The sequence below is a fragment of the Saccostrea cucullata genome, unplaced genomic scaffold, assembly GCF_032062105.1.
Source record: "Saccostrea cucullata isolate Sc308-1 unplaced genomic scaffold, CSIRO_AGI_Scuc_v1 ctg17809, whole genome shotgun sequence".
NCBI lineage: Eukaryota > Metazoa > Mollusca > Bivalvia > Ostreida > Ostreidae > Saccostrea > Saccostrea cuccullata.
This window is the reverse complement of record NW_026925760.1, coordinates 2,410-10,703: the sequence shown is the minus strand read 5'-3', so window position 1 is coordinate 10,703 and position 8,294 is coordinate 2,410. Positions and strand designations below refer to the sequence as shown.

Here is an 8,294-nt window from a genome sequence, read left to right as displayed (position 1 = left end):
TTTTGTAATTCCTTAATTCGATCAATAAAATTGACAAAAAAATTATGACAAATTTGCTTTAAAAAATTGTAAGTAGTTCAACTTTATAGACAAGAATTTCCTCTGCATTTCACAACATGTGCTAATATGTTCGACCATACTATTTTTGTACCGAATTGGTGATTTTTAGCTCACCTGAGCCGAAGGCTCAAGTGAGCTTTTCTGATCACATTTTGTCCGGCGTCCGTCTGTCCGTCTGTCTGTCTGTCCGTCTGTCTGTCTGTCCGTCTGTCTGTCTGTAAACTTTTCACATTTTCGACTTCTTCTCAAGAACCGCTGGGCCAATTTCAACCAAACTCGCCACAAAGTATCCTTGGGTGAAGGGGATTCAAGTATGTTCAAATGAAGGGCCACGCCCTTATTCAAGGAGAGATAATTGGGAATTAATGAAAATTTAGTGGTATATTTTAAAAATCTTCTTTTCAAGAACCACTGTGCCAGGAAAGATGAAACTTATGGGGAAACATCCTCAGGTAGTGTAGATTCAAGTTTGTTCAAATCATGACCCCCGGGGGTAGGGCGGGGCCACAATGGCCGACCAAAGTTTTACATAGAAATATATAGGAAAATTCTTTAAAAATCTTCTTCTCAAGAATGACAAAGCCATAATTCATCATATTTATATGGGAGCATGCTCATGTAGTGTAGATTCAAGTTTGTTCAAATCATGACCCCCCGGGTAAGGGCGGGGCCAAAATGGCCGACCAAAGTTTAAAATAGAAATATATAGGAAAATTCTTTAAAAATCTTCTTCTCAAGAATGACAAAGCCATAATAAATCATATTTATATGGAAACATGCTCAGGTAGTGTAGATTCAAGTTTGTTCAAATCATGACCCCCGGGGGTAGGGCGGGGCCAAAATGGCCGACCAAAGTTTTACATAGAAATATATAGGAAAATTCTTTAAAAATCTTCTTCTCAAGAATGACAAAGCCATAATTCATCATATTTATATGGAAGCATGCTCAGGTAGTGTAGATTCAAGTTTGTTCAAATCATGACCCCCGGGGGTAGGGCGGGGCCAAAACGGCCGACCAAGGTTTTACATAGAAATATATAGGAAAATTCTTTAAAAATCTTCTTCTCAAGAATGACAAAGCCATAATTCATCATATTTATATGGAAGCATGCTCAGGTAGTGTAGATTCAAGTTTGTTCAAATCATGACCCCGGGGGGTAGGGCGGGGCCAAAATGGCCGACCAATGTTTTACATAGAAATATATAGGAAAATTCTTTAAAAATCTTCTTCTCAAGAATGACAAAGCCATAATTCATCATATTTATATGGAAGCATGCTCAGGTAGTGTAGATTCAAGTTTGTTCAAATCATGACCCCCCGGGGGTAGGGCGGGGCCAAAATGGCCGACCAAGGTTTTACATAGAGATATAAAGGAAAATTCTTTAAAAATCTTCTTCTCAAGAATGACCAAGCCATAATTCATCATATTTATATGGAAGCATGCTCAGGTAGTGTAGATTCAATTTTGTTCAAATCATGACCCCCGTGGATAGGGTGGGGCCAAAATGGCCGACCAAGGTTTTATATAGAAATTTATTGGAAAATTATTTAAAAATCTTCTTCTCAATCATTTTCTAAAAAATAGCAAATCCATGATTGGTCATTTGACTACTTTTGGATTTAAACTTTACAATAAAAAGCCATTTTATACTAGTCCTACCCTTGGTGCTCAGGTGAGCGATGTGGCCCATGGGCCTCTTGTTTTTTTTTTAAATTGTGTCATGTATTCTTAAGTAATTATAATGAATAGTGAGTCAGTTGCAAATTTGATCGCTAAAATACTGTGAAATTTTAGTGCTTTGCGTAAACTCTGCAACACAATAAAATTTCAAACAATGGAGAACCCTGAACAAGTAACAAGCTACTAAAACTACTAACGTCTGCTAAATGTTGTGTGACGCGTCTAGTGTGTTGGTGTTAGTGTCTGTGTGCTTGTCACCTCTCGCTTTCATCCATCACCGCTGGCTAGCAGCAATGCGAAAAGGGGGAAGAAATTCTAAATTGTTCCCCTGCCAGTACATAGCCTCTCCACAACAAGTCCTATGCGATGCCTCCACGTGGAAGCAGACGGATACTGGGTATCATTTTGTCCCAGGCTAAGTTCGCAAGGGCGCACGGGAAGATGAGTCTCAAAAGCATTGGTAAACATCTCATATAGGATCTCTCCTGATCACAAACCCAATTTAGTTGTAGGATCAATTGATATAAGTGCTGGTTTTTAAAAGAAGTAAACTTTTCACATTTTCGACTTCTTCTAAAGAACCACTGGGCCAATTTTGACCAAACTTGGTACCAAGCATTCTTGAGTGAAGGGGAATTTAAATTGTTAAAATGAAGGGCCAAATCCCCTCACAAGGGTTAGATAATCAAGAAAAGACAAAACTAGGGTGGGGTCATTAAAAAATCTTCTCAAGAACCACTGGGCCAGAAAAGCTGAAACTTCTGTGGAAGCATCCAGGGGTAGTGTAGATTCTAAATTGTTCAAATCATGACCCCTGGTGGTTGGGCGGGGCCACAATGGGGAATCAAATTTTTACATAGAAAGATATAGAAAAAATCTTTGAAAATCCTCTGCTCAAGAACCACTAGGCCAGAAAAGCTGAAACTTGTGTGGAAGCATCCTGGGATATTTTAGATTCTAAATTGTTCAAATCATGACCACCTAGGGGTAGGGCGGGGCCACAATGGGGAATCAAAGTTTTACATAGAAATATATAGGAAAAATCTTTGAAAATCTTCTTCTTAAGAACCACTGGGCCAGAAAAGCTGAAACTTATGTGGAAGCATCCTGGGGTAGTGTAGATTTCAAATTGTCTAAATTTTGATCAGTGGGGTAGGGCGGGGTCACAATATGTGTTACAAGGGGGAAATCTGGTAAAGAACAGAATGGTCAAAGCTTCTCAGGTGAGCGATGTGGCCCTTGGGCCTCTTGTTTGTAAAATTTCACATTTTCATCTTTGATCAAATTCAATGAAACTTGGCAAAGAGTATCCTTGGATAAATGCCATTATGGGATTTAAGTTTATTCAAATGAAGGCCCACTCCCTCTTCAAATGGAAGATTACATAAGAGAAAAATTAAGGACATCTTTTAAAAATCTTCTTTTCAAGAACCACTGAGACAGGAAAGAGACACTTATGTGGCATCACCCTCAGGTAGTGTAGATTCAAAATTAGTCAAATCAAGACCCCATGTTGGTGTAAGAATAGAGGATCAAAAATATATATAATACTGTAGATTCCTTATTTTTCGCGAGTAATTATTGCGAATAGGCTTTTCACTGTCAAATCACAAGAATAATAATTCGCAAGTGCATGGTTGGTTAAGAGATTTTACATAGATTTCAGCGCCATTAAAATAAAGGCGAGTAATTTAATTTTGTGTGTGGTGCTTCTCACAAAATTACGTGAAAATTAATTCCACGCACATATTTAGGAATCTACAGTATGTAGGGATATACTTTTTTTTTCTCAAGCCACAATTAGTTATATTGATAGCAAATCATCCTTTTTGGTAGTGAAGATTTCATTTTGTTCAAATCATGTCTACCGGGAAAAGGTTTGGGCCACATTGGACAATCATGGGATTATATTGGAAATATTTTTAGAAATCTTCTCAGAAACAAATATGTCATGACTGGTGATATGTATACGGTAGCATCTTCATGTAGTGTAGATTTAAGTTTGTTCAAATCATGACTCCCAGGTGTAGGGCAGGGCCCCAATGGTGGATCAAAATGGACAGGGGAATACTGTAAATTACTTTATTTTCACATTATTACGTGAGACGGTATGGTCGCGAAAATTTGATTCTCGCGTATAATATAATTCCTTATGATTATGTAGAGCAATGACCACAATTTTGAAAATTTTGTCTCGCTAATGAAGAGTCATTGACTATCTCGCGAAAATAAGGTGTCGCGAAAATTAAGTGATTTACAGTATATAGGAAATGTCTTCTCAATAATACCAAAGCCATATATAGTCATATTGATATGGAAGCATCCTTAGGTAGTGTAGATTCAAATTTGTCCAAATCTTGATTCCAGGGGGCAGGGAGGTGCATCAGTGGGGATAAAATTTTAACAAAGGAATATATAGGAAAAAATTTTATGTTCAAGAACAGCTAAGCCATTGTTATTGATATGAAAATGTCTCCAGGTAGTTATTCAAGCCCCCTTCTCCTCTTCCTAAATTTTATACTTTTCAATACTGGACTAATTTGTCATTTACTAGCCAATCTGCTTAGGTGAGCATATTGCCCTTTGGCCACTAGTTTATTTTAGAAATCTTCTCACTTGGTATGAAGTGCAAGTGATCCTCTTTTGGTGTCTGTTAATTTTTATCTTTTTAAGAGGAATACTTTTAAGGCTGAACAGGAGACTGAAGTGAGGAGGACTCCCTCTCTCAATTTGAACTGCATACAGCAGCAGAAAGCAGGGTAAGATTCAGATTTTACTTCTTGTATCTTTGCTTGCCTATTGATGTTGGCTGTACCAAGCTTTAACATCTGGACCTTCAATTGACAGATTTCAGTTCCCCTTTGATTCAGAAGAGGAACAACAATGGAGGACCAAGGTCATTAATATAAGAAGAGTCTATTCCTGTCTGTGTTTTGCAGGTATTATGTGTCAAAAGTGGTAAGCAACAAGCTGCTTTTTACTGAAGCTTCTCACTTGGTATGAAGTGCAAGTGTTTCCCCTTTTATGTCTCTGTTTTATCTTTTTAAGCAGAAGAAAGTTAAGACTGACCAGGAATTCTAAGTGAGGAAGAGTCCCTTTCCCATTCCGCTGCAGCCATGAGGAGAATACTCGTAAGAATCAGACTTTACTTCTTTTTCACCTATGGAACTTCATCATGACTCACTTTAACAGGCAGGAGTCTTACAAGTATTTTTTATTTAATTATTTCTGACATATCTTTGTCCTCCCTACTCTAAAGTAACTATGCTTTCCTCTCCTTGCCCAAATACCACCTTTTTCCTAGCTATCATAACCTTATTGTCTTTATTTGCTTTTTGATTTTCAAGCTAATAATGTTGTAATGATTATGTTCATTTGAATTTCTGTGATTATTACATTGCTTTGTATTATTGCTTATCTTCTCTCCATCAAGTATTTTCAAGGAAATTGACAAGGGTAGAGGACCAGTGCTGACCAGTGAAGAAAAAGAAGAGTCTATTGCCAAGCTTTGTACAGCAGCCAATATCTGATTAAGGAGTGGGTAAAAAGATTTATTTTTTGCAATTTCCAGATTTTGTTTATACACTTATCAAATCATAGGTCCAGGGGGATTTACTTCTGCTGCACAACAGCAAGACTGTGTTGCAATAACAATAGGGCATCCCGAGGATGTGTTGTTTCAAATTATGTTACATCATGATCCCTTTGGACTAGGATTAGTAAAAAAAAAATATGAATTAAGAATTTTTCTTTTGATGACAAAGTCAAGATGACTCAGGTGAACATTTTGGCACAAGGTATTTTTGTTCATGTTTTTTTCATTATCAAGTAGAAGATGGGACTGATCTCAATCAGTTAACAAGAATGTGGAAAGTAAGAACTTACTACTGTCTAACCTAAACATTGATGGTTAGTCAGATCAGATGCATGTAAAGCTCTAGACCTTGCATTATGTGAATTAGAGGAGATTTTGACTCTCTCATTGCTTGGATTCTTAGTGTCTTTTTGTTAATAGGCAGGCGGTTATGCTGGCATTGATCCTGTTTCCAAAAGCAGATCAACATGATTCCTCAAGACTCCAAAGAGATCAACTATGGGACCTGAAAATAAAGGTAAGACACATGTACAAGCTCTGCAAAATCCTTCTATTCTGTAAAAATATGTTAGCTATTTTTCATTTATTAAGATTTTATTAATATTTATGTTGAGTCCTTGTGATTTCTTTTTTTACAGGCAGACTGCCATCAATTTCATGTTTCTTTGATAGCAGACAAATATGCTTCAACAATAGTGCAGAGAGTAATTTAAGGTTTGGACTGCAAGTGATGGACACACTAAATAACTCAACTCAAAGAATTCAATGGATAGTGCTGAGTACATTATTATATATCTACAAAGTGATGGGCACACTAAATAGCTTAACTGACAGAATTCAATGGACCGTGCTGAGAACATTGTTATATATCTACAAAGTGATGGACACACTAAATAGCTTAACTGACAGAATTCAATGGACCGTGCTGAGTACATTGTTATCTACAAAGTGATGGACACACTAAATAGCTTAACTCACAGAATCCAGTGGACAGAGTTGAGTATGTACTAATATCTACAAAGTGATGGACACAGTAAACAGCTTTATTCTCAGGATTCAGTGTACCATGCTGAGTACATAACTCATTAAGGATAACTCATGATCATATGACATCCACAGCAGATCACTCAAAGTTGTGATACTACATTATTGTACAACTTTTCATATACTACGTTATTTTTTCTGAATGTTTTTTTTTGTATCTGTATATTATATTTTTTAATTTAAAAAAGTTAAAGATTGGATTTTTAAGCAAAAATATCAAGAGAGGTAAATCAGTGCTTGTCTGAATATCTAAGCTTAAGAGAAAGGGAGGTAATTTTTTTTATTGTGAATCCTTGTCCAGAGCATATGCTTTCTCCCCTTGGTCCAATGTGGCTAATACTTCTCTCACAGAGTGCCACTGGTCAATGGATGTGTAGTGACCTTGAACAAAGTTTCTAGGCCAAGAGTCAAGGTTAAAACCCCTTTCAGCTACTTTACATTTTTATGTTCATTGCTGAAAGTGGGACCCTTTGAGATGGCCACCATCTCAATGATATCTAATTTTAGTTTGAAAATTGCTAGAAAAGATAAAGTGATCTCATTGTAACATTATTATTTTTTAGTGTTTTAGATTATAAATAAATATAACAATATGCAAAATCTAAATTCTTTTATATTTTCTCTCCTTTGATTTACATAGCAGGCCTTGCAGTTTTTAGCTCATATGAGATTTTCTGATCACCTGTTGTCCGTCGTCCATCCGTCTGACTGTCCATTCATCTGTAAACTTTTCACATTTTCAGCTTATTCTTGAGAACCATTGGGCCAATTTTGACCAAACTTAGTACAAAACATCCTTGGGTAGTGGGAGTTTAAATTATAAAAATAAAGTCCCCTTCCGAGGGGAAATTGTCAAGAATATACAAAAATAGGGTGGGGTCATAAAAAAATCTTCTCAAGAACCACTGGGCCAGAAAAGCTAAACTTCTGTGGAAGCATCCTGGGGTAGTGTTACTAGTGTAGATTCTAAATTGCTTGGATCATGACCCCTGGGGATTGGGAAAGGTCAAGATAGGTATTAGGGGGAAATCTGTTTAATATTATAATGGCCAAAGTTACTCAGGTGCGTGATGTGGCCCATGGGCTTCTTGCTTATCTAATTTAGTTTTATCTTTGTATCAACACTAGTTGTTACTGAGGTTCTAAGTAATTTAAGTTTTTTTATGAAATATTTTTCCTTGTCAAGTTCTATAAGCATGTTCTACTTCATACACAAGTAGTATATGAAGATTTTCTAGATGTTTCATATTTTTTCAATTTTTCTTGAAAAGCATAACTGATGTACATGTAATTGTAAAAACCGAGTTTGTCCCTTGTGATACATGATTAATTTATGTCAGTTTGAATTTATCATATTATTAAAATACACAGTCTGTTTGTCATGGAATTAAACTTGTTGAGTTTTTATTCCATTCATATTTTGATAAGCTGTCTGTCTGTTTATGTGTCTCCAAATTTACTAATTTTTAATACTCATGGCCATTCCTTTTGAACGTTTTTTAAGCTTTAAGTTAGACTTTGACCTACTTTGGTAAAACAAAATGATGTGAATGATTAGTGCTAGAGCTTTCATATTTCAAATGTATATTCCTTGTAATGAAACTTCTCTTTTTACCCCAAACAAAGGAAGTTTTAGGGATATATAGGAATCACATTGTCTGTGAATGTAATTTTGTCTAGGCTCTAACTTTGATACATTGTATATGGAAACATTGGAAGCTTATACTTGTTATAGAGCTTGCTTGTAATGACCCGACAGTGAATCCTGATCTGACACAAGGTCATTCCTGCAAGTTCAAGGTCACTGGCCTAAAAGTATGAAATTTTTGTCTGGGTCATAACTTTGTAGAAAGAATCACTGGAAGCTCAAACCTGGTACAGGGATTGCTTATGACCCAAAAATGTATCATGAT

General features: G+C 36.2%; 2 long non-coding RNA genes across 5 annotated transcripts; both read left to right on the top strand.

The window, feature by feature from the left end:
* The first annotated feature begins 2,048 nt into the window (after positions 1 to 2,048).
* Positions 2,049 to 6,981, top strand: LOC134269773 (uncharacterized). 4 transcript variants are annotated; one of them, XR_009992639.1, is made up of 3 exons: positions 2,049 to 2,202; positions 5,758 to 5,854; positions 5,976 to 6,981. It is a non-coding gene; the product is annotated as an uncharacterized LOC134269773 (long non-coding RNA). The 4 variants fall into 4 exon arrangements; XR_009992638.1 differs by lacking the exon at positions 2,049 to 2,202 and adding an exon at positions 5,221 to 5,279; XR_009992637.1 differs by lacking the exon at positions 2,049 to 2,202 and adding an exon at positions 5,221 to 5,283.
* Positions 4,472 to 4,928, top strand: LOC134269774 (uncharacterized). Its single transcript, XR_009992641.1, has 3 exons — positions 4,472 to 4,501; positions 4,590 to 4,681; positions 4,791 to 4,928. It is a non-coding gene; the product is annotated as an uncharacterized LOC134269774 (long non-coding RNA).
* Positions 6,982 to 8,294: the final 1,313 nt, after the last annotated feature.